The following is a 26145-nucleotide window of genomic DNA, read 5'->3' on the forward strand; positions in this document are numbered from 1 at the left end:
CCCCACTCCTCCCCCATCTCTCCCCCTCCTCCATAGGCTCTTTCCTCCTTCTTTCATGTAAGATTTCACCCCATTCTACCTCTACCTTTCCCACTCCCTCAGTTAAATCCTTTTTTTTTGGTGAGGCAATTGGAGTTAAGTGCCCAGGGTCACACAGCTAGTAAGTGTCAAGTGTCTGAGGTCAGATTTGAACTTAGGCACTCCTGACTCTAGGGTGCAAATTGATTTCTTTTTTTCCCCAGTTAAATCCTATCCCCCCTCAATTTTACCATAAAGATGTCATCATGGGGCAGCTAGGTGACACAGTGGACAAAGCACCCACCCTGGACCCAGGAGGACCCTAGCCTAAATCTGGCTTCAGACACAAGACACTCAACAACCCTGTGACTCCAACCCTGACTGCCCCATAAAAAATAAATTCTTTGCAGATATCATCCCTTCATAATCAATTCCCACCTGTGCCCTCTAACTTTATTCCTATCATCTGCCCTAATACTGAGAATGCTCTTATGAGTTAGATGTATCATCATACCATGTAGGAACATAAACAGTTTAACCTTTTAACATCCCTTATGATTTCTTTTTCCTGTTTACCTTTTTATGATTCTCTAGGGTCTTTTGCATTTGAAAGTCAAATTTTCTATTCGGTTCAGCTCTTTTCATCACTAATACATGAAAGTCCTCTTTTTTATTGAAGTCCCATTTTTCCCCCTGAAAGATTATACACAGTTTGGCTGTGTAGATGATTTTTGGTTGTAATCCCAATTCCTTTGCCCTCTGGAATATTATATTCCATGTCCTTCAATCCTTTAATTTGGAAGCTGCTAGATCTTGTGCTATCCTGACTGTGGCTCCACAGTACTTGAATTATTTCTTTTTGGCAACTTGCTATATTTTCTCCTGGACCTGGGAGCTCTGGAATTTGGCTATAATAGTCCTGGAAGTTTTCATTTTGGGATATCTTTCAGGAGGTGATTGGTGTATTCTTTCAATTTCTATTTTACCTTCTGCTTCTAGAATATCAGGGAAATTTTCCCTGACAATCTCTTGAAAGATGATGTCTAAGCTCTTATTTTGATCATGGTTTTCAGGTAGTCCAATTATTTTCAAATTATCTCTCCTGGATCTATTTTCCAGGTCAGCAGTTTTTTTTTTCAAAAAGATAGTTCAGCTCTTTCCTGTTCTGGTGCCCGAGCAGGCCATGTGGAGGGAATGCAGCCAGAACTCTGTATGTGTCCGGATACCCTTTCCCTGTGACCCGAGGGCTGAGCGAGGACCAACATGACTGAGTGGGAAACAGCAGGACTGGCCATGGCTGAAACCCTGGATATCAAGCTATTTGGAAAGTGGAGCATGGACCATGTAGAGATCAATGACATCTCCCTGTAGGATTACATTGCTGTCAAGGAGAAGTATGTCAAGTACCTTCCCCACAGTGTGGGCCGCTATGCGGCCAAATGCTTTTACAAGGCCCAGTGCCCCAATTGTGGAGCACCTCACCCACTCCATGATGATGCATGACTGCAACAATGGCAAAAAGCTCATGACCATGCACATAGTCAAGCATGCCTTTGAGATCATCTACCTCCTCACCAGAGAGAACCCACTGCAGGTTCTCATGAATGCCATCATCAAGAGTGGTCCTTGTGAGGATTCCACCAGGATTGGGTGGGCAGGGACCATGAGACACCAAGCAGTGGATATGCTCCCGCTGTGGCAGGTCAACCAAGCCATCTGGCTGCTCTGCACCAGTGCCCAAGAGGCTGTCTTCTGCAACAGTAAGACCATCACCGAGTGACTGGTTGAGGAGCTGATCAATGCTGCCAAGGGCTCTTCAAACTCATACACCATCAAGAAGAAGGATGAGCTTGAGTGAGTGGCAAAATCCAACCACTGATCCTGGCCTGTGTCTACAATAAATATCCTGCCTCCCACTGTTTGGTCATGGTCCCTGTGCCTGTGGGGGAAAAAAGATATTTCAGATTGCCCTCTATTTTTTAAATTTATTTTTATTTGCTTTATTGTGTTTTGGTTTCTCATAAAGTCACTAGTTTCCATTTGTTCAATCCTAATTCTTAGGCAATTATTTTCTTCAGAGAGCTTTTCCATTTGGCTTTTCAAGCTGTTGACTTTTTTCTCATGACTTTCTTGCATCACTGTCATTTCTGTTTCCATTTTTCCCCTCTACCTCTCTTACTTTATCTTCAAGGTCCTTTTTGAGCGCCTCTATGGCCTGAGACCAATTCATATTTTTCTTGGAAGCTTTGGATATAGGAGTCCTAATGTTGCTATCCTCTTCTGAGGGTGCACCTAGATCTTCCTTGTCACTAAAGAAACTTTCTATGGTTGCATATTTCTCTGTCTGCTTGTATTGCCTGCCTATTTCTTGATTTTTAACTCCTTCTTAAAGTGGTGCACTGCTTCCAGGATGCACTGTTTCAAGTTTCAGGGGTTTGAAGGTGGTACAATTTAAGGAGAGGCAGGTTCTCCACTCACCTGGCCTGTGCTTTGGTCTGTAAATAACCCCAGGGCTGCTTGCTAATTAACCAGGCAACAAAAGTTTCACTGGATTAATGACTCAGGTGAGCCTGTACTCTTCTTCCACCTGTGATGCCACCACCACTCAAGATTTTTTCCTGGTTCTCAGCTGGGGTAGAACAACTGAATTCTGCCTCAGTTCCAGCAGAAACCCTGTATTTGCCCCCCAACCAACCACTCAGCCCTTTCACCAGAATGTGAGCTTAGTTCCAGAAGACACTGGTCAGGGCAGCTAGGTGGCACGGTGTATAAAGCACCAGCCCTGGATTCAGGAGGATCTGAAATTCAAATCTAGCCTCAGATACTTGACACTTACTAGCTGTGTGACCCTAGGCAAGTCACTTAACCCTCATTGCCTTGCAAAAAAACAAAAAACAACCCCAAAACAGAAGACACTGCTGCTGCAGTCAATTGAGAGGATCTGGGGTTAAATTCTTCTAGCGTGGCCTGACTGGGTCTGGATCTGTGTTAGTACAACTGTGAGGTTGGACTCCACTACCACCCTGGTACAACAGACTCCTCCTGCCAAATTGTAAGCTGTCTTTGACTGGAAAATGATCTCAGCCCATCCTTTTGTGGGTTCTGCTGCTCCAGGAATTGTCTCATGGCATTATTTGGAGTTTTTTGGAATGGTTGTGTCAGGAGCTCCAAGAGCTTACTGCCTTTCCTCCACTATCTTGGCTCCCTCTCAGAACTCAGTGGTTTTTAAGAACATGATAAATGTTGAGAATGTTTTCTTTATTCAATTCAACTAAATAAAAATTAATTACTACTATGTGCATGGAAAAATATAAGACTGAGCTTGAATCCTATCTTGGGTAAATTATCTCTGTGCCTTCATTTCCTTTTTTGTAAAATGATGGGATCGAATTAGGTAACATTTAAGGTTCTTTATAGCTCCAAATTAAAAAAAACATGGGGGTGTAAAGAAAGTTAAGATGTAGTGTTTGACCTCAAGGAGCTTGTGGAGGGGGTTCTTTGCCTGGGGTCTGTAATCTAATTGGCTTCTTTTCTAGTCCTATGTGGACTTTTTTCTATGTTTAAAAATATTCTGAGACAAGGTTCCTAAGTTTTACCAGATTGAAAAAGGGGTCAATGCAAAATAATAGCTAGCACCTTTAGTCTCCTCAACTATAAAATGGAGAAAAAAATAGCCCATATACCATGAGGTTGCTGTAAGAACCAAAATATGCAAAGTGCTTCACAAAACTGAAAGCAATATATAAATAATTACAATTATTATGGATCAAATTTGAGAAAGCTTGCAGCAATTTCAACATTATACCAAGCTGTTTCCTGACTCCAAAATCTATTGGATAGAGCTATTTTGGTGTTAATGGGAAGAAAAAAAGTTTGCAAAACCTTTTAACACCTTGGGAGAAGGCAGAGGCACAACAGTAACAATAATGTACTGAAAATTATGAGCAAATATTCTAATTTACATACTCTTTATTTATGGACTGAGTTTTACCATTAGCTCTAAATTTGTCAAGTTATTTAAAAACCTCAGAGTTGTGCAATATTGCTTGTTTGTAAAACTGCATCTTCCTACTCATATTTAGATTTAAATTACTTGTATTTTAGCATCATAAATAAACCTTACATTTTCTTTGCCATTTCCTGAAAATATATTGAGTTATTTTTTCTCTAAGTTTGCATTATGGCTTTTGGTTTCTATGCCCCCATACCAAGCAAGTGAGGCAGCACGATCATTTGTTTTTGTTTTTTGTTTTTGTTTTTGCAGGCAATGGGGGTTAAGTGACTTGCCCAGGGTCACACAGCTAGTAAGTGTCAAGTGTCTGAGGCTGGATTTGAACTCAGGTACTCCTGAATTCAGGGCCAGTGCTTTAACCACTGCACCATCTAGCTGCCCCCAGCACGATCATTTGTATTCATCTTGTCCTAGTAGTTGGACGATTCAGCTTAGTTCTTCTCCAGGATCACCAAAATCCTAGTTTTATTCTTTGTGTACAGAATTGTAGTCTAGTTCTGGGCTCAGAGACAAACTGAAGGGGTGTGGGGTGCTTCAGAGGATTTAGAACCTCTTATATTTTTTCTCTTTGATAAAGATCTTCATAGGAAGGAGACTAGGAAGGAGAAGAAGTAATAAAATTGGGTTTGAAAGAGCCTTAAAGATGCTAACATTGTCTTACACTTTGAAAATTCATCTATAGCACCTAACACATTTTTGGGTACATGGTAGATGATCAATAAATAGTCACTGATTGATTCTAAAATATTTAATTCTATTTGAGGTTTGTGGATTTCCCTGACCTGCTGGAGCCCCTTTATATTCCTTTATCCTAGAAGAGTATGAAAAACTATTTGGGCTTTTAGTGGACTGAAAGCTCAATAGTAGGATGTTACAGTCAACAAAACTAAAATATCTTGGGTTGTGTTGAGAGGCATGATTTCTAGGAATAAAGAGGTGATGGTTCTACTATATTCTACCCTAGTCAGAACACATCTAGGGTATTGTGTACAATTCTAGGCAGTATCAGAAGGGTATTGAAAAGTACAGAATGTTGAAAGGCCTTAAGGCCATGTCATGTTGGTCGAAGGATGTTTGGCTTGAAAAAGAGAAAACTTAAAGAGAAATTATGTCAAAGAAAAGAAAAGAAACTCCAACTGTCTTTAAATTATTGAAAGACAGTCGGTTGGAAAAGTCCATAGGTTAATTCTACATTACCCTAAAATCATGACTAGGAGCAATGAATCGAAGTTGCAAAGAAGGAAATTTAGGTTGCTTATAAGGAAAAATTTCTTAACAATTAGATCTAGTCAAAAGTATAACCAACTAACTCTAGAGGCAATGGGTTTTTCTCCATTGGAGGCATTCAAGCAAAGGTGCCATAGATAATAAAATATCAGTATTAAAAATTTAGGCAACAAATGTTATACCATTTAATTAAAGGAAATATCTATCATATTATAGGAGAAATCAGGCAGAATAAATAATTTTGGGTACTTCAATTTACCACTTTCAGACCTAGACCAATTTAAATAAAAATATTAAAGTTCTGTACTGAATATTAAAATATTAGGTATGATAGGGAAGCATTTGGGGATTACTGAATGGGTATCATAAAGACTATATAAATATCAATATGTGTCTATATCTATATCTATATCTATATCTATATCTATATCTATATCTATATCTATATCTATATCTATATCTATATCTATATCTATATCAGCTTTGGAATAGCCCATCAATAAGCAACTACAAGTGGAATTCCATGGACCATGGTTAATGACAGAATATCATCTAGCATAAGATAGTAGCACCATTCACCCTGATTGAATTTCCAGAAAGCTTGACACTGGGTGTTTAATAGGATGAGATAGGAGTGCAGAGGCAGAGGCACAATTAGGAACTCATTATGTGCCAAGAACCACATCCCTTCCTTAAAGAACCTTACTTTCTGTTGGAAGAAACAACATGGACATATATAAATACATATAGAATCCATGCAAGTTAGTTTACAGACAGAGGGCATTAGCAGTTATGGAGTATCTGGAAAGACTTTATGCAGAATGTGGTGCTTCAGTTGAGTCTTAAAGGAGATGCTAAGTGGTGAGGAGGAGGTTCATTCCTGGCTTGGAATATGGTGGGAACAAAGGCATCTTTACTCAAATTGACCATGATTTAGAGCATAAAGAATTCATAAACAAATGTAGAAAATAATGAATATCAAATGAGAGTATTGATGGTGGCAATGCAATAAAAATATAATAAATAATGGATATCTGAGGAAAGAATTCAGAGCCTGAAGACCTTCACTTGAAGAAAAGGAGGTGTGAGCATGCATTGGGTGTGTTGCAGGGATAGGTATGTATTGGACTAGAGAGCTGCTGGGGTCCCTTCTACTCTGAAATTTTGCAATTCCATTTACTAATCAAACCATTTTCCCTGATCTACCCTCCCCAAAACAACTAGATCTGAAAGTCAATGAAATCCTACCTGATCAAGTCAGACTATTACGCTCAGGAACCATTTGCAATCACTTCCATATCTATTCTACTTTCAACTATTAAGGCATAAATGCCATCTTTATTCATTGTTATAGCACTAACACATCTTCTTAAGGTTCCTTACATTTTATACCCTTTATGTGTGCATGAAAACACATCCACACAATTCTCCCCAGAAGGGAAGATCCCAAGATTCCTTCTTTACCCCAATAAAAGCATTTTCTCACATGGTTTTAAAAACTTTAGAAGTAGGAAGGGTTCTAGAAACTTCCAAAAAGGTAACATTGAAAATGAGAAGACTCAGAAGATATGAGAATTATAAGGGTAGAACAATGAAGGTTTTGCTCCAGGGATACAAATTTAGAAAATTCGAAGAATCCAATACGGAAACAACATTGCTTAATAATTAGTTAGCGGGACAGCTAGGTGGTGCAGTGGATAAAGCACTGGCCCTGGATTCAGGAGTACCTGAGTTCAAATCCGGCCTCAGACATTTGACCCTTACTAGCTATGTGACCCTGGGCAAGTCACATAACCCCAATAGCCTCACCAAAACCTCCCAAAACAAATAAAAATATTAGTTAACAAGAATAATTAGTTCAAATAGGAAGATACCAGATAGTGGATTGGGGTGAGCTCCTTTGCCAGCTTATTTTGCCATCTCTTCCCTCACCACAATATTCCAACTAATGACAAACTTTGTCAACTGGATACCATTTCTGACAATTACTACAGGTTTTTAAATTCCCAGTTAGGGCTCTTGAAAGTGAGGAGAAACTGGACCTATGGATTTTTGTACTAAATGAAAGAAATTCACCATTCACTACTGTTGTGTGAAAAGGAAACTCAAATCTCCCTTCAAGGTGCCATTCATGAGGAATGCAATTGGGTGGACTTATATTTATTCTAACAGAATCATATTTGATTTGGTTTTTCTTCACATATAATACCAACTAATATTTATATAGTACCTTAAGGTTTGCAGAATATTTTACATATGTCATTCGGTCATCACAATAACCCTGTGAAGTAGATAATATTATCATCCTGATTTTACTGAGGCTAAGAAAGATGAAGTGATTTATCCAGGGTAACAGATAAGAAATATCTCAGACAGGATTTGAATTGATATCTTCCTGATGCCAAATCTAGAGTACCATCTGTTATACCACCTAACATCTTCATATCTAAGCCACTCCAAGGAAAGATGCTCCAAATAATTTGTGATAATGAGAATTGGGAGTTGGCCACAAATAACTAGTACCTATCCATAGATCTAATAGGGTGTTAGGGGAATTCTTAACTATGTACATTTAGGAAGAAAACACTGGAAATTATAAAAAGAATTCCTGGCATTTACATTTTAGGGAACATTCTTTTTTTGGTAAAATTAAGGGATTACTTTTATTTTTTGGCACAATAATTTTCCTATATACCACCCTCCAACACACACACACACACACACACACACACACACACACACACACAGCATTGAACTCCCCTTTATAACAACACTGGCATGTTAAGCAAAACCAACTGGCAGTACCATGACATTTGACAATGTCCTCTACATCTCTACCAAGAGTAGGGCAATGTTTTCCATTCCATTCTCTGCTACTAAGATTGATCATTACAGTCTTTGTAATTCATCTCAGTTTGGCTGCCTCTCAGTGTGATTTTTATATATTGTAACGATTGGAATGACGCCACCTGCTGGAGACTTACTGTAGAAGAGTTCCGCCCATGAAGTGAAGGTCTTTGAGGGCAAGACCAGGAGTCTTTTCTTTGGCGTCAGGAAGTGACGTGGGCTAGTGGAAGGAGGAAGGAAGAGACTGGCGCTCGCTCTCGGTCTCACTCTCTTTCCTTTGGACTCTGGTGGAGAGCGGAGCTAGAAATGTGCTCTCCCTTTAATAGATAGGAATCTAGGCCTTTCTCTCTCTTTACCAAAATTTTTATTCTCCTTAATAAATGCTCAAAAGTCTAACTCTTGCTAAAGCTTATAATTTATTGGCGACTACTCATTAGATATTTTAGACAGTTTAGCTAGAATTTTAGCCCTTAACAATATGCTATTGTATTCATTTTATTTATGCTATTTGTATTGTTCTCCTGGTTCTGCTTACTTCTGCATCATCTCAGAAAATTGTTCTTTAGGGGAAATTCTGAGGAAAATGGATTTAAAAAACCAGATAGAGAAGCATGCTTATAAGAATTGTTTTAATGACATCTATTCTCAGGAATAATAATGACAATTCATTGAATCCACTCAGCTTTGGGACTCTGTCCTGATTAGCAGGTAAATGAGTGGGAAATTTACTCTACTACTGCTATGCTATATTTTACTACTACTTATCTTACAACATACTTCCTATTTCATTCAGCCAACCACCAAAAAACCAGGGCTTAAACAGCTTAGCATCTTGCTATCTACTATGCATGTGTATATCCTTCCCCATCCCACCTACCCCTATTCTTCCCATCTCTTACTCTTGTTCTGGGAACAATTGTCAAATCAATACAATCATTGTTAATAGAAAAGAATACTCAGACCAACTTTCTGTGCTGGTAGGCAGAGGATCTTGCTTTTGCATTTGTATCCTCAGTGTCTATCACTGTGCTTGGCACATAGTAAGCACTTGATAAACACTTGATCATTCATTCATTTATTTTTTTCATTCTTACATTGCTTTAGAGTCAATAGTTTCTGTCTCACAAAACTCCCTCAGGGAAATTACATCATGCCCTATCTTTCTACTTTCTGGAAGAGGAAACTGAGGCTCAGGAAGGTCAAGTGTCCCACTAGCAATCATAAAATCATTTTGATTTTGATCAAGTAAATTAGGTTTCAGTTTCTTCTGTAAAATGAGTTTTTAAAAACTAGATTCTTGCTAAATTCTCTTCTAGCTCAAAATCTGTCATTCTGTGATCCGTGTTAATTGGTGGGTTGGGAGTCATGTGCTACTCTACACACAAGAGGAAAGGAAGGGCTGATGGAGGAAAAAAATATATAGCATCAACCAGCAATCCTGCCATAAATTAAACAATACAGATTGCTTGCTCAGGTCATTATCACATGCTCTGCTACTTTACTAATAATATTCAGATTCTCTTGTGGTTTTCTTATATGACTGTCATGGGTGAAAGATGAAATGACAGAGGAAACAGAAGTCCAAGCTTCTGAGCATATTGATTTATTAAGCAATGCATACCAATTGCCTAATAAATCAGAACCAGTCCTTCTCAGTGTAGAGCTGGATCCCGAATCCAGGGGAAGACAGACTTTTATGCCTTAAAACAATTCATCAAATAAAACCAATTAATTAAAAGAAAATACTTAACCAGGATACAAAATTAGGTAATCTCTTTTGTAATTGGAGGAAAGTTTAGAGAATTTTCAAGTTGGGAGAAGGAGAGCAAACAAGCATAAGACACTGAAATCAGAAAGAGGTCCCACTTCTCCCACATGTCTGTATTCAACCAAAGGAACATGGGAACAATGTCTGATTGATTGATTGATTTTTGTGAGGCAATGAGGGTTAAGTAACTTGCCCAGGGTCACATAGTGTCAAGTGTCCGAAGTCATATTGGAACTCAGATCCTCCTGAATCCAGGGCTGGTGCTTTATCCACTGTGCCACCTAGCTGCCCCCAACAATATCTGATTGATCAGTATGGGGTCAGTTTTCAGATATGACATATGAGTTGCTTGAGATATATAATTATAAGGAAACCCCTTGCATTAATCTTCAAATCTGTCTGGGTTTGTGGTCAGCATAACCCTGGTCCTTAGTTAAGGATCTCTAAGCAATAGGGAGAGGTGGTCCAACTTCCCAGCCACACAGGGCTAGGTTAAAACAAAGCAACAAAGTCCTTTCAGAATTCTCACAACTGAATAAAGTTTTCTCAGAAGATAGTAATTAGATTAGATCTCCCAGAAAGGGAATTGAGCTAACTCCAGAATTGATTCATAAGATGGAGTCAGTGTGGTTCATTCAATTCCCACTACCACTTGCTTTCCTATTCCTTTCAATTACTTCATGACCAAATCTTACAAAGTATGGAAACAGTCAGATACCACCCCAATAATGTCCTTCTCATTACTTTTACCTTCTTCAAATTTCACTCTTCTCTAATAAATACTCATTTGAAGACAATAGAGAATAGAATAAGATTACATGCATGAGCACACAATATGAAAATAGAGCCTTTTTCTAATTAGTTTACCAACCTGTCTGTACTTTGCTTAAAATACAAGGTAATTGGGTGTTTTGTCATTTGAAAATTGCACATCAACTGTAATTGTACTGCTAGCACCCCAAAATGGGTCCGTTTCCTTAATAATTAGGTATTCTGTATAGTTATGTAATAATACACTAGTTCTGAATTATTCTCAGCATCCACAAGTTCTTGGTCCTTCATTATTTGCAAGCTCATTCAGTGATGTGTTGTTAGCAATTACACTGTTTTAAATATTTGAATTTCACTTCCCTTATCTTTAAAATACCTCTATCATTTTTATTCTTCTGCAAGAAAAAATATAGGGCTAAGCTATGATGACCTTTAATTATATGCCATAAGACACATAATTTAATGAATTGATCACCTTTAAAATTGATTTTATGAGGGGCAGCTAGGTGGTGCAGTGGATAGAGCACTGGCCCTGGGTTCAGGAGGACCTGAGTTCAAATCCAGCCTCAGACAAGTAACACTTACTAGCTGTGTAACCCTGGGCAAGTCACTTAACCCCAATTGCTTCACCAAAAAAAAAATAAAATTGATTTTATGTTTAAGAAAAAAGAGAAAAATTGGCTACTCTGGTTTATTTTAATATACCTTATATTACTTTCCCTAAAACAGGGTAGATTATTATCCATATGGGATGGTTTAAAAGTGGTCCTGGGGCAGCTAGGTGGCACAGTGGATAGAGCACCGGCCCTGGAGTCAGGAGTACCTGAGTTCAAATCCGGCCTCGGACACTTAACACTTACTGGCTGTGTGACCCTGGGCAAGTCACTTAACCCCAATTGCCTCACTTAAAAAAAAAAAGTGGTCCTGCCCGAAGTTTGAGAAAATTGACAACTAGGATAATAGTACAGAAAAATATCAGCGATAAGTACCAAATATAAATTCCTTTCTGAGGGTTGGGACTATGTCTAAAAGGACAATCAGTCTCCCTCTCACTCAGACTAAAGGAGGAGAGCTGAGATCTCCTGAGAGGTGAAGTGAGCAAATGTTCTAAGGGGAGATTGGTGACAAGGAAGCAGGAGAGTAAGATTAACCTATGCTACCTACCACTGCTGCTGATTTCATGATCAAAACTGAGACCACATACTAATGCATGTAGCCAAGGCATGCACAAGTCAATGCAAGTAGCAAAGATAGAGTGGAGAAAATGATTCCTTTTGCTGAGAATGGAACTAATGATACTCCTACTTTTACATCCTTTACATCTCTCTAATTCTGGTACTGAGTCTGCATCACAATCCTCATTTTTTATGAGTTTGCATTGTTTTCTTTGGGGGGAGGCATTTATTTGAAAATATTCTAGTCTTCTTTTAAATCTCAAAGTCATTCATTGCTGTCTTATGTGTCTAAGTACAAGAATCTTTGGGATGGAGGTAAATGAAGGCAGGGTATGGAAGCGGGGCAATATATAGTAAAGCATACAGGAAATAGAAGACAGATGTTTCTGTGTGATTGCTGTGAACTGCCAGTTAGGGGCTCAAAATGAAGACAATAGGGGCATCTAGGTGGTACAGTAGATAAAGCACCGGCCCTGAAGTCAGGAGTACGTGAGTTCAAATCCAGCTTCAGACACTTGACACTTACTAGCTGTGTGACCCTGGGCAAGTCATTTAACTCCAATTGCCTCACCAAAAAGAAATTAAGGCAATAGATCTTATTCTTCAGTATGTTTATAGCTTCCTCAAAGCAGAGAACAAGTAGATGTGGATGGTTCCTAACTCCTGTGAGCAATATAGCTTAGTGAAGGCCCTGTCTGGTTCCTCAGGTAATTTTTTCATTTCTTACTGTTCTATACTTATTGTCTGGTTTGCTGTCTAAAAATATGGGCTGCTATCTCACACCTGGACTCAAATAATGAGTGCTTCTTAGTCTCATGACAAAAGAAGGGGTGTCATTGCTACACCACATTACCAAACTTCTAACCAATCATGTGCCTCAACTTTGTAACCAATTTGTAACCAATCATGTTGTCTCCAAGCCTATGATGTCATATAAACTGTTTTGTTCTTTGTTCTGTACTCCACAAATTCTATTTAATGGGAACTGTCCTTTTACTTGGGGTCTTTGTCATTAATGAAGGTACTTTGTTGACCCATTTATTGGTACGCAGCATTCCCCTGTCAATAAAAGCAGTCTTTACAGAGATTTTCTTCAGTTTATCTTTTTATTAAAATCTCAAATACAACACTAGTATTTTATTTAATTTTTTGCATCAATATTTATTAAGAATAGTTTTCTTTCTCTTTTTTTTCTCTTCTTGGTTTAGGTATCAGAATCCATATTTGTGTCATAAGAGGAATTTGTCAGAATTCCTTCCTTCCCTATTTTCCCAAATAGTTTATGTAGTATTGGAATTTATTGTTCTTAAAATGTTTGGTAAAGTTCATTTGTGACTCCATCTGGTCCCAGGGATGTTTTATTAGGGAACTCATTTATGGCTTGTGCAATTTCTTTTTCTAAGATTGGATTTATTCTATTTCCTTTTCAGTTAATCTGGACAGTTTATATTTTTTAAAATATTCATCCATTTCACTTGTCAAATTTATTGGCATAAAAATTGGTACAATAGTTCCCAATAATTGCTTTATTCCTCTTTATTGGTGTTAAATTCACCCTTTTCATTTTTGATACTAATGATTTGGTCTTCCTCTTCATTTATTCTTTTATCCCCTGTAAGAACAGCTCTTAGTTTTATTTATTTGTTCAATGGTTTCCTTGCTTTCAATTTTATTAATCAATCCTTTGATTTTCAGGATTTCTAATTTGGTGTTAAATTGGGGATTTTCTAGTTTTTTTTTTTTAGTTGCATGCCTTATTCATTGATCTACTTTTTCTCTCTTTTATGATGTACACATTTAGAGATATAATTTCCCCCTAAGTAGTGCTTTGGCTACATCCCATAAAATTTGGTATGTTGTCTCTGTTGTCATTCCCAATAAAATTATTGATTCTTTCTGTGATTTGTTCTTTGATCCACTAATTCATTAGTATCATTTAGTTTCTGATTAATTTTTAATCTGTTATGACCCTTTATGGAATATAATTTCTATTGAATTACAGTGTGAAAAGGATAGAGTTAATATTTCTACTTTTGGATGTAAGATTTTTGTTCTCTAATGGTCAGTTTTTGTGAAGAGGCCATATACAGCTGAGAAAATGTCTACTCATTTCTATTCACATTCAGTTTTCTCTAGAAGTCTATCACATCTATTTTTTTTGTTTGTTTGTTGTTGTTTTTTTTGAGAGGCAATGGGGGTTAAGTGACTTGCCCAGGGTCACACAGCTAGGAAGTGTCAAGTGTCTGAGGCCGGATTTGAACTCAGGAACTCCTGAATCCAGAGCCGGTGCTTTATCTACTGTGCCACCTAGCTGCCCCCTCATCTATTTTTTCTAAAATTCTATTCATCCTTTTAGCTTCTTATCTATTTTATGGTTAGACTTATTTATATCTGGAAGGGGAAAGTTGAGGTCCCCCACTAGTATAGTTTTACTGTTTGTTTTCTCCTGTAACTCATTTAATTTTTCCTTTAAGAATTTGGATGGGAGGGGGGCAGCTAGGCAGCACAGTGAATAAAACTCCAGCCCTGGATTCAGGAGGACCTGAGTTCAAATATGACCTCAGACACTTGACACTTACTCGCTGTGTGACCCTGTGCAAGTTACTTAACCCTCATTGCCCTGCCAAAAAAAAAAAAAAAGAATTTGGATACTATGCCATTTTGTACATGTAAGTTTTGAATTGATATTACTTAATTTTCTATGGTACTTTTTAAGTAAAATGTAGTTTCCCTGATTTTCTCTTTTAATTAGGTCTATTTTTGCTTTTGCTTTGCCTGAAATCAGGATTGCTACTCTTTTTTTTTTTTTAAACTTCAACTGAACCATAATGGATGCTACTCTAGCTCCATAATTTTATTCTGTCTCTCTATTTCAAGTATGTTTCTTGTAAACAAAATATTATTAGTCTATTTTTAATCCATTTTAATCCATTCTGCTACCCATTTTATTTTTATTGGTGATTTTATCCCATTTACATTCATAGTTATGATTATTAACTGTGTATTTCCCTCCATTTTATTTTCCATTCTCTCGTGCCTCTTCAAAAGTCTAATTTCCCCACCTACCCTTCTATTAGTCCCCTCCCCTTCTCTTATTTCCTTCTCCTCCTATTTTACTTTAGAGGAAGAGATTTCAATATCCATCTGAGTGTGTATGTTATTCTCTTTTTGAGCCAGTTCCAATGACAGCAAGGTTAAAGCATTGCCTGCTATTCCCTTCCCCCAATCTTCCCCTCCATCATAAAAATATTTTTCTTCCATTCCTTTTTTGAGATAATTTTCCCATTCTTTCTCTCCTTACCCCTTTTCTTAGAACATTCCTCTCTCACCCCTTAATTTTATCCAAAAAAAATCCCATAATAGTAATTTCACTCCTCTGCCCTCTGTCTATCTATACTCCTTCCAACTGCCCTAAAATTATACAATTCTAAGGAGTTATAATTATTATCTTCCCATATAGGAATGTAAACATTTTAACCTTACTGATTCCCTCATGAATTCTCTTTCATGTATACATTTTTATGCCTCTCTTGAGTCTTGTATTTGAAAATCAATTTTTCTACTCTGGTCTTTTCATCAGGAATGATCGAAAATTTCCTTAAGTATCAGTTCTCAATTTCATTAAGTATCTATTTTCCCTCTTAAGGATTACTTTAACTTTTGCTGGGCTGTTGATTTTTGGTTGTAATCTAAGCTCCTTTGCCTTCCAGAATATCATGTCACAAGCCCTCTGATCCTTTCATGTGGAAGGTGCTAAATGTGTGATCCTGACTATGGCTCCATGATATTTGAATTGTTTATTTGTGGCTGCTTGCAATATTTTTTCCTTTACCTGGGAGTTCTGGAATTTGGCTATAATATTCTTAGGAGTTTTCATTTTGGAATCTATTTCATAAGGTGATTGGTGTATTCCTTCATTTTCTATTTTACCCTCATGTTCTAGGATATCAGGGAAGTTTTCCTTGATAATTTTTTGAAATATAACATTTAGGTTATTTTTTGATCATGGCTTTCAGTCCAATAAATCTTAAATTGTGTTTCTTGGATTTTTTTTCCAGGTCAATTGTTTTTCCAATGAGATATTTCACATTTTATTTTATTTTTTCATTCTTTGTTTTTTATTGTTTCTTAGTGTCTCATGGAAGGATTAGCTTACATTTGCTCAATTTTAATTTTTAAGAAATTATTTTCTATTTTGTATCTCTTTTTTCATCTAGCCAATTCTTTTTTTTCTTTCTTGTTCTAGTTCTTCCTTCTTCCTTCTTCCTTCCTTCATCTTCCTTTTTCTTCTTCCTTCTTTTTTTTTTTGGCAGGGCAATAAGGCTTCAGTTACTTGCCCAGGGTCACACAGCTAGTAAGTGTCAAGTGTCTGAGGCTGGATTTGAACTCAGGTCCTCCTGAATCCAGGGCCAGTGCTTTATCCACTGTGCCACCTAGCTGCCCCCAGCCAATTCTTCTTCTTAAGGAGTTCTTTTCTTCAGTGAATATTTATACCTCTTTTTCCATTTGTCCCATTCTGTTGTTTAACAACATTAAACATATTTCTGCAACAGTCATGCTATAAGAGAAGAATAAGAGCAATAAGGAAAGACCTCAAAATAGAAAAACAACAGCACCAAAAACAAAAGGAATAGTATGGTTCAATCAGCATCCATATTCCATACTTCTTTTTTTTTTCTTCTGGATTTGGAGAGCTTTTTCCATCATGAGTTCCCTGGAACTCTCTTGTACCATTGTATTGGTGAGAAGAATCCAGGCAATCACAGGTGATCAACACACAATATTGATGATACTATGTATAATGTTCTTCTGGTTCTGCTCATCTCACTCATCATCAGTTCATGCAAGTCCTTCCAGGTTTCTTTGAACTTCTGCTCATCGTTTCTCACAGTACAATAGAATTACAATACATTCATATACCACAACTCATTCAGCCATTCCCCAGCTGATGGGCAACCCCTCAATTTCCAATTCCTTGACACCACAAAAAGAGCAGTTATAAATATTTTTTACACATGGGTCCTTTTCCCTTTTCTGTGATCTCTTTGGGGAAAAGACCCAAAAGTGGTATTGTTGGGCCAAGGGTATGCACAGCTTTATTGCCCTTTGGGCATAATTCCAAATTGCTCTCCAGAATGGTTGGATTAGTTCACAGCTCCACCAACAATGAATTAGTGTTCCAATTTTCCCACAGCTCCAACATTTGTTATTTTCCTTTTTTGTCATATTAGCCGATCTGATAGGTGTCAGGTGGTACCTGAGAGTTGTTTTAATTTGCATCTTGCTAATCAATAGTGATTTAGAGCATTTTTTTCATATGGGAATAGATAGCTTTGTTTTCTTCATCAGAAAACTGCCTGATCATATCCTTTGACCATTTCTCAATTGGGGAATGACTTGGATTCTTATAAATTTGATTTAGTTCCCTATATATTTTAGAAATGAAGTCTTTATTAGAAGCATTGGCCATAAAAATTGTTTCCCAGCTTTATGTATTCCTTCTAATTTTGGATGAATTGCTTCTGTTTGTACAAAAACCTTTTGAATTTAATGTAATCACAATCATCCATTTTGCATTTCATAATATTCTCTATCTCTTCTTTGGTCATAAACTGTTCTCCTTTCCAAAGATCTGAAAGGTAGACTATTCCTTCCTCTCCTAATTTAGCTATGGCATCACCTCTTATGTCTAAATCATGCACCCATTTTGACCTCATTTTAGTATAAGGTGTAAGATGTTGGTCTATGCCTAATTTCTGCCATACTATCTTCCAGTTTTCCCAGCAGTTTTTGTCAAGTACTGAATTCCTATCCCATAAACTGGAGTCTTTGTGTTTATCAAACAGTACATTACTAATGTCATTTACTACTATGTCTCCTGTGCCTAGCCTATTCCATTGATCCTCCACTCTATTTCTTAGGCAGTACCAGATAGTTTTGATGACTGCCGCTTTATAGTAAAGCTCCAGATTTGGTACAGCTAACCCACTTTCCTGTGCATTTTTTTCATTATTTCTCTTGATATTCTTAACTTTTTGTTTTTCCAGATGAATTTTGTTATTATTTTTTCTAGCTCTATAAAATAATTTTTAGGTAGTCTGATTGGTAGGGCACTGAATAAGTAAATTAATTTAGGCAGAATTGTCATTTTTACTATATTAGCTTTACCTATCTATGAGCAATTGATATCTTTCCAATTATTTAGATCTGATTTGATTTGTGTGAAAAGTGTTTGGTTATTGTGTTCATAAAGTTACTGGGTTCATCTTGGCAAGTAAACTCCCAAGTATTTTATATTATCTACCATTACTTTAAATGGAATTTCTCTTTCTGCCTTTTGCTGCTGGACTTTGTTGGTCATGTATAGAAATGCTGATGATTTATGGAGATTTATTTTATATCCTGCTACTTTGCTAAATTTGTTAATTGTTTCAAGTAATTTTTGAGTTGATTCTCTATATCATCTATATCATCTGCAAAGAGTGATAGTTTTGTTCCCTCCTTGCCTATTCTAATTCTCTGATTGCTAAAACTAAGATTTCTAGTACAACATTAAATAATAGATGTGATAATAGACATCCCTGTTTCACCCCTGATCTTATTGGAAAGGCCTCTAACTTATCTCCATTACATATAGTGCTTTCTGATGGTTTTAGGTAGCTACTGCTTATTATTTTAAGGAAAGCTCTGCCTATTCCTAAGCTCTCTAGTGTTTTTATTATGAATGGCTGCTGTATTTTGTCAAAAGCTTTCTCTGCATCTATTGATATAATCATATGATTTTGGTTAGTTTTCTTATTGATGTGGTTGATTATGTTAATAGTTTTCCTAATGTTGAACCAGCCCTGCATTCCTGGTACAAATCCCACCTGGTCATAGTGTATTATCCTGGTGATCACTTGCTGTAATCTCCTTGCTAATATCTTATTTAAGATTTTAGCATCAATATTCATTAAGGAAATTGGTCTATAATTTTCTTTCTCTGTTTTTGCTCTGCCTGGTTTTGGTATCATCACCATATGTGTGTCATAAAACAAATTTGGTAGAACTCCTTCTTCACCTATTTTTCCAAATAATTTGTATAATATTGGAATTAATTGTTCTTTAAATGTTTGGTAAAATTCACCTGTAAACCCATCTGGACCTGGGGATTTTTTCATAGGGAGTTCATTAATGGCTTGTTCAATTTCTTTTTTTAATATGGGCTTATTTAAGGATTTTATTTCCTCTTCAGTTAACCTGGGCAGTTTGTATTTTTGTAAATATTTATCCATTTCATTTAGATTGTCAAATTTATTGGCATACAGCTGGGCAAAATAATTCCTAATTATTGATTTAATTTCCACTTCATTGGTGGTCACATCACCCCCTTTCAATTTTGATACTGGTAATTTGGTTTTCTTCTTTCTTTTCTGTAATCAAATTAACCAATATTTTATATACTTTATTGGTTGTTTCATAAAACCAGCTCTTAGTTTTATTGATTAATTCTATAGTTTTCTTGCTTTCAATTTTATTAATTTCTCCTTAAATTTTCAGGATTTCTAGTTTAGTATCTAATTGGGGATTTGTGAGATTCAAAATCGGATATATGGAGCATTAATCTCCCCCTTTGAACTTTCCCTAAGATATATATCTCACAGACCAATCAGAAAAAGGAGCCTCTGAACTTTAATCTGTGAGGGATTAGTTTTTATTGCTTGGGAATTAATTAGACAACAAAAGGTGAAACCAATTAGGGAAATACGGAAGTAGAAATACAGATGAATTGTCTTAGATCTAAGCTTAGTCTATTCGATCCCAGAGATTAAGCTGGTTTAAAGGAATTTAGGATTTTCTTTTATAAAACTCACAGAATTCCAAACTGCCCACCAGGCTGCAAACCAGCACACCTAAAGACCGAACATCAACCACCTGCTTCTGAACTCCCCTCACCCAAGCACCACTGCTAAGTTAACAGCCAGAGAGAGCGAACTTCCCATTCCTGCCCTCACTTTTAAATTGGGATCCCAGAAGTTCCTCACGTGTTCCTCCCCAAAAGAGGAGGTCCTTCAAAAGCCACTTCAGTAGCATGTGCAATCTCAGAAATGATTCAGCTAAAACTTCCGATATTAATCTTTACCACAAATAATTTTTAACACAGATTTCTAATTTGTTCTTTTTCTAGCTTTTAAGTTGCATGCCAAATTCATTAATCTCCTCTTTCTCTTTTTTATTCATGTAAGCAGTTAGAGCTACAAATTTTCCCCTAAGCACTGCTTTGGCTGCATCCCATAGATTTTGGTATGTTGTCTCATTATTGTCATTCTCTTGGATAAAGTTCTTGATTGTTTCTATGATTTGTTGTTTGACCCATTCATTCTTGAGAATTAAGTTATTTAGTTTCCAATTGATTTCCAATATACTTTTCCATGGCTCTTTCTTACATGCAATTTTTATTTGCATCATGATCTGAGAAGGATGCATTTACTATTTCTGCCTTTCTACATTTGGCTATGATGTTTTTGTGCCCTAGTATATGGTCAATTTTTGAAAATGTGCCATGTACTGCTGAGAAAAAGGTATATTCCTTTTTATCCCCATTCAATTTTATTCAGACATCTATCATGTCTAACTTTTCTAGTATTCTATTCACCTCTTTCACTTCTTTCTTATTTATTTTTCGACTAGATTTATCTAATTCTGAGAGGGGGAGATTCAGATCCCCCACTAGTATAGTATTACTGTCTAATTCTTCTTATAACTCATTTAACTTCTCCTCTAAGAATTTGGATGCTATAACACTTGGCACATACATATTTAATATTGATATTGCTTCATTATCTATATTACTTTTTAGCAAGATGTAGTTTCCTTCCATATCTCTTTTAATGAGATCTATTTTTGCCTGTGCTTTGTCTGAGATAAGGATTGCTATCTCTGCTTTTTTTATTTTAGCTGAGGCATAATATACTCTGCTCCAGCCTTTTACCTTTACTCTGTGTGTATCTCTCTGCTTCAAATGTGTTTCTTGTAAACAGCATATTGTAGGATTCAGGCTTTTAATCCACTTCAATTTGCTTCCATTTTATAGCAGAGTTCATCCCATTCACATTTGCAGTTATTATTACTAGCTGTCTATTCTCCTCCATTCTATTTACCCCCTTTGTACTTTCCCCCCTTCTTTCACCCTATTCCTCCTCACCCACATCTTGCTTCTTACCCCTGCCTCCCCCTATATACCCTCCCTTTTTTTACCCTTTTCTCCCTTGCTTTTGCCCTCCCTTCTATCAGTCCCCACTTTCCCTTCCCCTTTTACTTCCCTAAAGAATGGGCTAAGTTTCTTTATCCAAATGAACGTATATGTTATTCCCTCTTTGAATCAAATCTAATGACAGTAAGGTTGAAACAATGTTCACCCCTCCCTTCTTTCCCTCTATTGTAATAGGGTTTTTTTTCACCTCTTCATATGATGTAATTCACCCCTTTCCACCTTCCCTTTCCTCTTCTCCCCATAAACTCCCTTTTTAACCCCTTAATTTTTTTTGTATCATAGTATCAAAGACAATTTATTCCCTCTGTGTATAGTCCTTCTGTCTGCCCAAATACATTTAGAGTTCTCAAGAGTTATAAGTATTATCTTCCTGTGTAGGGATGTAAAGAATTTAACCTAATTGAGTAACTTTTTTCCCTCTGTTTACTTTTTTTAACTTTTCTTGAGTCTTGTATGTTAAAATCCAATTTTCTATTCAGTTCTGGTCTTTTCATCAGGAAACCTTGAAAGTTCCCAATGTCATTGAATGTCCATGTTTTCCCCTGAAAGAGAATGATCAGTTTTGATGGGTAATAGATTCTTGGCTGCAATCCAAGCTCCTTTGCCTTCTGGAATATCATATTCCAAGCCTTGCGGTCCTTTAATGTTGAAGCTGCCAGGTCCTGAGCAATCCTGACAGTGGCTCCATGATATTTAAATTGCTTCTTTCTGGCTGCTTGGAGTATTTTCTCCTTCACCTGATAGATAATTCTGTAATTTAGCTACAATATTCCTTGGAGTTTTCCTTTTGGGGTCTCTTTCAGGAGGTGATCGGTGAATTCTTTCAATGATGATTTTATCCTCTGATTCTATGATATCAGGGCAGTTCTCCTTAATAATTTCCTGGAATATGGTGTCTAGATTCTTTTTCTGGTCATGACTCTCAGGCAGTCCAATGATTCTCAAATTGTCTCTCCTGGATCTCTTTTCCTGATCAATTGTCTTTCCAATGAGGTATTTCACATTTTCTTCTATTGTTTCATTCTTTTGTTTCTGCTTGACTGATTCCTGGTATCTCATGGATTCCTTATCTTCCAACTGTCCAATTTTAATTTTTAAGGTATTGTTTTTTTCAATGAGATTATGCAACTTTTTTCCATTTGGCCAAATAAATTTTTAAGGCACTGTTTTCTTCGGTGAGATTATGCACTTTTTTTCCATTTGGTCAGATGAATTTTTTGAGGAATTGTTCTCTTCCGTCAATCTTTGTGCTTCCTTTTCCAAGCTGCTGATTCTTTTTTCATAATTTTCTTGTTTTGCTTTCATTTCTCTCCCCATTTTTTCTCCTACCTCTCTCAATTGACTTTGGCAATCCTTTTTGAGCTCTCTTCCCATTTTTTCTTCTACCTCTCTCAATTGATTTTTAAAATCCTTTTTGAGTTCTTCCAAGTAGGCTCTTTGCTCTTGAGACCAATTCAACTTCCCTATTGAGCTTCACATGTAAGCAATTTGAGAGTATTGTCCTCATCTGAGTTTGTGTTTGCCTTTTCCCTGTTGATACAGAAGCTCTCAATGGTGAGAGCTCTTTTTTGTTTCTTACTCATACTGAAGCTTATTTATTTATTTATTTGTTTGTTTGTTTGTTTGTTTGTTTGTTTATTTATTTATTTATTTATTTTAAGTTGAGGTCTGCTCTGGGGGCACCAGGGTCCCTATTTTGAGCTTCTTGTGCTGGGTATAGGAGCTGTGTTAATGGCTCTTTATACTGAAGCCTTTATGGTTTGTGGATTTCCCCCACCCTGGACTCCCTGTCTGAGTGTGCTGGGATCAGTGCGCCTAGTCGCGCCTGTCCTGTGAGTGGCCCTCCAGCTGGCAACCTGCCCTCTTGGCTGGTACAGGTGGGTTTCATCACTGTCCTGCTGTGCCACCTGATTTTTGAGCCAGGATCCATGGGCCTCAGTTGCTCAACTGTGGCCCACAGCTTCCTGCTGCCTTGCTCTGACTCCCTTGGCACTGTGCTGCCGCCCTGCACTGTACCTCCCTTTTGCCTGAGTCTGACCTACCTTTCCTAAAGTCTTCTAAATTATCTCTGGTTGGAAGACTGTGTTTCTCTGTCTCTTTGCAGGTTCTGTAGTTTCAGAATCTGGTCAGAGACTTGATTTAATGTTCTTTTTGAGGGAACAGAAGGAGAGCTCAGGCAGCTTGCTGACTCCTCTCCACCATCTTGGCTCCACCCCCATGAGGCATTATTTTATAGTTGTTTGGAGGGGAATTTGGGAGAGCTCAGCTGAGTGCTTCTCTACACTGTCATCTTGACTGTTTCATTGCATGTACTTTCAAATGATGTCTGTATGTCATTAGTTTTATTTAACTATTTTACTTTATTAAAAGAGGATTCTCAAGGAGAGTAATCTACAAATGTATGTGATATTAAAACAAAATACAATAAGAATGAAATAATAAAAATAAATTAGGAAAGGGATATTTTCTGAGAAACCTGGGAATACTTTTTTTGAACTGATGCAGGTTAAAATGCACTAAGTGGAACTAAAACAATTGATATGATAACAATGACATTATAAAGACAACTTTGAAGGGATTAAAGACCTCTCATCAATGTAATGTAATGATAAATAATGATTCCAGAGGACAAATGATGATCTAGACCACTATCCTCCTGGAGAAAGGTCCTGAATTCAAGATGCAAAATGAGACATTACATAGTTGGGCATTGATGAAGTGGGAATTTGTTTCCATTGACAACACATATTTGTCACAAAGGTTTTGTTCTTTTTTGTTTCTTTAAAATGGGGGGGGAATGAAGAGAAAAATAAATGACTGTCAATTGAAATATAAAATTTAAAAATATGCCAATTTTCATCTTAAGATGTTATATAATGTGCAGTTTTTATTGAATAAAACCCTTGTGAGGGCCTTTGTGAAATATTCTTATTTTACAAAAGTGGAAACTGAGATCCAAAGAAACTAAGTGACTTGAGCTAGATCACACAGCAAGTAATGAGGGTGGTAGTTGAACCTTTTCTTTTTACTCCATGTAAAAAAAATAAGTTTTCATAAAAACTTAATTGTGTCTGTAAGCTATGTGCTCACAGATATATATTTTATGCATGTTTTTCTCATTCTTATTAGATTTCCAAAGAATATATTTGAATTGGAACTTTGAATACATTTACTTCAGGTAAATACAAGGTTTTGGTCTCAGTTCTCTCTCACAGAAGGAAATATGGTCATTTCAGGAAGTGAAAGGATACATATTTTAAAACTCTGTTCACTATCTGGACAAAATCATGTAGTCACTCAGTTCAAGCAAGCTAGCTAATAATTTTAAGTCTTGCTTACTATGTCTGAAATGGCCCCCTTTTTGTCTGTTCTAATGAGCACCATATCTATAAATTTTACTTTAGTGAGCTTGCTTATTTTTTAAGACTGATTTGCCCACATCAAAAGTTATGTTAAGTTCACAGTTTCCATTATAGAAATGGAATTTCACTGTATGTATTTTCGGGAGGTTACTTTCAGGAAAAGGGACATTGTTCTTTTCTCAGGAGAGTGCCTTGCAGACTCCCCACCTTGACACATCTGGCTCCCAAACAAACTTAACATTTACACAACTTAACTCTACAGAGTGAAGCTCCTTGCAAAGAACAAGAGCCATATTTGTTATTTCTACAATTCATAGAGCACCAATATTCTGCTCATAAAAGGCTCTTAATACATGTTTGTGGAATTGAATTTGTCAACAGCTTGGCATGTGCCTTCTCTTCTATGATGGTGAGACTAGTCCTACCTTTCATATAAGAGAATTGAATTCAACTAACATTTACTAAGCATCTACTATGTGCAAAGTATTATGTTACAATTTTTTTTTTTTGCAGGGCAATTGGGGTTAAGTGACTTGCCCAGGGTCACACAGCTAGTGTTAAGTATCTGAGCCTGGATTTGAACTTAGGTCCTCCTAAATACAGGGCCGGTGCTCTATCCACTGTGCCACCTAGCTACCCCCAAAGTATTTTGTGAAATAGCAAGGGAATAAATGTAATAGTGATTATAGCAAAATTTTAAATGACATTTGAATAGTGCTTTCAAGTTTGCAAAGTCTTGTTCTATACAATGACCATGAGGTAGGTGTTATGATTTTCTTCATTCTGCAGAAAAGGAAACTGGGGCTCAGAGAGGTGTGAGGGCCAAAATTGAATATAAGGAGTGTTATTTGGGTGACTTGCCTTAATATTGGGGTCTCAAAAATATGAGGGACTCTTTTAGGTTTAATCTCCCCTTTGAACTTTCCTTTTTATATATTTCCCCCAGGCCAATAAGAAAAGGAGCCTCTGAGCTTTAGTTCATAAAGGATCAGGTTTTATTACTTGGGAATTAATTAATCCACAAAGGTGAAACCAATTAAAGAAATAAGGAAGTAGAAATATAGATAGATAGTCTTAACTCTAAGCTTAGCCTATGCAATCCCAGAGGGTTCCTAATTATGCTAGTTCAAAGGAATTTAGGGTTAAACTCACTAACCCCGGTCAATCTACAGTTACTCGTTAGAAACACAGTCGCCCCAAACAGAGAAAAACACATGCCTCTGCCAGGTCCAAGATGCCACCAGAATGATCCACCAGGCCACAAAAGCGTGAACTCTTGAACATGCCCTGCCTCCCAGAAGTTGCCTGCCTTCTGGTGGCATTCAGTTTTATCTTCCCCCAAAAAAGGAGGTCATTCTCAGTAACATACATGATCTCAGGGTGGGCCAGGTGTGGCCCCTCCCAAATAATTCAGCTAAAACTTTCTATATTAATCTTTACCACAAATAATTTTTACTACAGAGGTTAAATGATTTCAACAGGGTCACATATTTAGAGTCTCTAGACTCTAAAAAGGATCGTTTGCTTAGTCACACAAAAGTATCTTTTTTGGGAGTGGAATGGGCCCAGAAGGAGATGACAGAAATAAGTTGAGAATAAGTAAAATAAATATGGTACCATTTGAATAGAATTTTATTTTCCATCATTTGAAAAAGTTTAAACCACTGGTCCCTTGGCAAAAATATTATTGAAAGCCTTCTCACCCTTACAAA

At 36.8% G+C, this 26145-nt stretch overlaps 1 pseudogene; it reads left to right on the plus strand.

Moving 5' to 3' along the window:
• The first annotated feature begins 1281 nt into the window (after positions 1 to 1281).
• LOC122739310 lies at positions 1282 to 1897 on the plus strand (annotated as a pseudogene).
• Positions 1898 to 26145: the final 24248 nt, after the last annotated feature.

Source organism: Dromiciops gliroides, chromosome 2 (genome assembly GCF_019393635.1).
Source record: "Dromiciops gliroides isolate mDroGli1 chromosome 2, mDroGli1.pri, whole genome shotgun sequence".
NCBI lineage: Eukaryota > Metazoa > Chordata > Mammalia > Microbiotheria > Microbiotheriidae > Dromiciops > Dromiciops gliroides.